The sequence below is a fragment of the Sparus aurata genome, chromosome 14, assembly GCF_900880675.1.
Source record: "Sparus aurata chromosome 14, fSpaAur1.1, whole genome shotgun sequence".
Lineage (NCBI taxonomy): Eukaryota > Metazoa > Chordata > Actinopteri > Spariformes > Sparidae > Sparus > Sparus aurata.
This window is the reverse complement of record NC_044200.1, coordinates 10,531,803-10,535,672: the sequence shown is the minus strand read 5'-3', so window position 1 is coordinate 10,535,672 and position 3,870 is coordinate 10,531,803.

Here is a 3,870-nt window from a genome sequence, read left to right as displayed (position 1 = left end):
TGCTCTGTATATGCTGACAGTGCAAATGTCATCTGAAAGTTTATCATAAAATGTTGCAGAAAAGTCTATTAACACCACTTAAAAAAACAAATGATGTATTTATACCCATAATATGCAAATAATTCATGGAGACTTTTAGGATGGGTACACAGTGGTGGGCTCGGGATGTTTGAGGTTGCAGGGGAGGACAAAATAAATGGGGCACCAGCTAGAGGTGGTGGGGCACCAACACACAAAAAGGGCACTGGAAGGACATCCACCAGGGCACTTTTGCTTTGTGTTATTTCGAACATTGGGGCACCAGTATCTCTCCTCAGACGCACCAATCGGGCCTGTGAATTCCCCAGACCTCAATCCGGTTGAGCATCAATGGGATGTGCAGGAACAAGTTCCATCCCTGGAGGCCCAACCATAGACTTGTCTCGAACCCACAGAGTCATGGAAACAAGACCTATGGGGTTATATTGTAGTGCCTATCACTAGGGCATTGGTGGTGGTTCCTGTGGTGCTGCGGGTGGCTAGGTGATGCCGCAGTTGATTGGGCTTGTTCCTGCATATCCCACAGATGCTTGACTGGGCCTGGCTCTTTTCTTCAGGCATTCCTGTGAAGTTTACTGCTGGTTGCGATTGCAGAGTTCCATTGCCATCATTGTTTGTGCTTGGCTTGCTACAGTGTCTGGATGGATGGTGTGTGTCAAGTGGCATCAATATGACTGCCAGTGGCCATTTACAAATTTTTTGTGATACCATTACTTGTTACTTTCTGAATCTTTACACAAATTAGCATGCTAACAATTAAAACTTTGAGCTGCTGGTGACACTGAATAGTTAACGTATTGCCAAAGTCATTAGGATGCATCCTCTGGGGGCCATGAATGTGAACGTATTAAATTTATGGGAATCCATGCAATGGTTTATAAATATGGACCAAAGTGCAAAAAATCCACTGCAGGACCCAAATGCAGTCAGGATCAGTAACAAAAAGCGAGCTTTAATGATAGAAACTGTAGTCCACAGTCCAAAATCAAGAAATCCTATAACCTTAAAAGCAAGACAACAAAGCTAAGAAAACACAAGCAGTGGCAAATCTACAAAAAAAACCAAAACAAAGATAAGTACCAAAACCAAAGAACAAACAGGAAGCTCAGGAACAGAGGCAGGAACAAGCAGGAACAAAATGAACATGACCAACGTGATATCTAAGCTGAGTGATTCAGAATCTAACTCTCTGACAGAGAGCAGACGATGACGGATGACCGGGTGAGTTTTTCAGTGTGTATGTGAGGACTGTAAGGACCTTGTTCAGTATCTTAGATTTGATCAGACAAGTGAGAATTATGAAGTGATGGGCTTAAGAGGACAAGGAAGGTGCTGCTAGACTTCATTCAGAAGGTGTAGCTACTTGAGGGTGTAGTGATCTTTATCACTCTCACTGACTGTGGGAAAGTGAGGCTTCAGTTTGTGTGACTTGACCCGAGGTGGTGCATTAATGTGTGTTGACTCAGTGAGCTTTATTTCTTTAAAGCACTATATAGTTTTGGGTAAGAAGTAGCACCTTATATTAGGTGCACTGTTTGGACACCAGTATTTTCCCTATTGATTCCTTTCCAGGGCTTTAGCTCGGAGAGGCTAGACGTAAGAATTGACCTCGGATCTGCCATGGCCGCCTGGAAAAACAGCCAAGTATCCTCTTTGCCTGGACAGGGACTAGATGAAAGAGAGCTCCAGCTCCAGACAAAGGTACTCACATAACTGCCTTCCTGCTACAGTCTCTTCCTCAACCACTTAACCGTGCTGCCCACATCTTTTTCTGCACAGGAATGTTTTCCACTTGGTTTACATAGGCAAATGATGCTGCTCCACACAGGCACCAGTACCAGTAAGAGAACAGAGGCCTCTCTGTGCAGTACTTACGCAAAAGGCCTATGAATTGGCTTTCTTGCACGAGGAACTTGTTACTGTAAAACCTCTAAATGGGCCAGTCTTTTGGCGTGCTGCCATGCATTTCCTTGTTAGATTGCTTTTGAACAGGCAACATGTAAAACACTGGGCGAAAATAAAGCCCTTCTTCGAAACTACCCAAATTAACCACCTCACAGGAAGTAGGGGTGTGAAAAGCAGTGTTTATTTATATCCTTTACCACATCACACACAGACACAAGGACTGTGAATGTCACATGACAGATTCATGTTTGTTCAACTGGCTTTTTTCCCAAAACCTGTATGCACAGGGAATGCTTCCTCATAGCAGAAAGGACTTGAGTCGTCTTGCATGAATCATAAAACATGACCACGTGTGTTCAGGAAAATATGAGCGACCTTCACCAAACATCATATCAGTGTGTCATTATCTACCCTGGCTTAGTCACATTGAGGAAACAACTAAATTGACGGTCAGCTTATTGTTGTAAACTATGATTGTAATTCATGGTGACAAAGCAAAAAATCCTCTGCAGGTATCGGGTGGTGCTTTAACCCAGAAAGGATCCTGGACCTGAATATAATGCTGGCAAATGTTTACACAACTTTTTAAAGGGTAAGTCCACCCAATGGTTCCACATGTAAAATGTGTATACTTGCCCTCATTTTAGTTCAAGTGCTGATGAGATTCTATGACCAGCCCAATAGGTGTCATCAGCTGAGTCAGTGTCAACAGAATCAATGCTTTTCTTTTTGCTCAGGATCTATCAAGTTCACTGTTTCAAGAATGTCATATTGCCTGTTTTGAGCCGCGCTAGCATCTCGGCTGTATGGATAGCATTTTTGATCATTCAGTAGGTCGGAGACATTGGTCCAGACTTACAACTGCTGGGTCCGTGCAACACATCAGTTCAAATATCCATCTTAAAACAAAACAAGATAAAGGTTTTTTCTTTACCAAAACAAATCTGAGGATGAGACCCAACAATCAACTTTGTTCCTCCAGAATGAGTTGGTGTTGCTTTAACAATGCTTTTTGCAGCTATTGTATCTAAAGTGAGAACAATGCCTTATTAAAGTTAATAAATCTTTTAAAATGCACCTATTAACAGTTTTTTGCTTGTGTCTTATAAACCATACCAACTAAAAACAACAAACATTCTTTACCATGCTGTAATTAACACTATTTGATTAGGACTAAGAAGCGCCTTAAACATATTATAAGATGTATTAATTTAATCATATATCTTTTTTTCATTTTACTTCCCTTCATAAAGCTGTAAATATTGTCCTCCAAACACAGAGAGGAACAAACTGCTGGAAAAACACTGAATCAGGGCAAGAAAAGAGAGACGCAGGTAAACCCGCACGCAACACCAAACAACAAACGATGAATGACACAAACACACTACAAATGAAAGACTGTTATTGTTAAAAACATAAAGGAAATCAAAAACCATAGTTGTGTGTCAGTCTACCCTGACAGTCCCTGCAAGATTTGAACTGAAAGCGCAGACTTACAAAACATAATTGTTTCATTATGTACCATAAACAGAGCATCACTCAGAGGAAAGGTGCATGCTGGTACCTGATGGCACAACATCAATGGCTAATCACACTGTAAAAAATGACACTGGACACAAACACACGTTTGACCAAACTCACAGAAAGGGGGAGAAGAACTGTTGTACAGACAGTTATACCGAACATACAACACCATGTTTGTATTCATATATAGGGGAAAACTTTCAATTTGATCCATTTTGAATAAGGGAAACAATATTGTTAACAGTAAAATTACAGATAACATTATCATAAAACACGTTTTAAATTTTTTTTTCAAGTTTGGCTCAATATCACTTAATTAAACAAGAATCTAAAACCAATATTCACTGAAGGATTCAGATTCAGATTCAAGAAAATATGTGAGAAGAGTATTTCTTATAACTG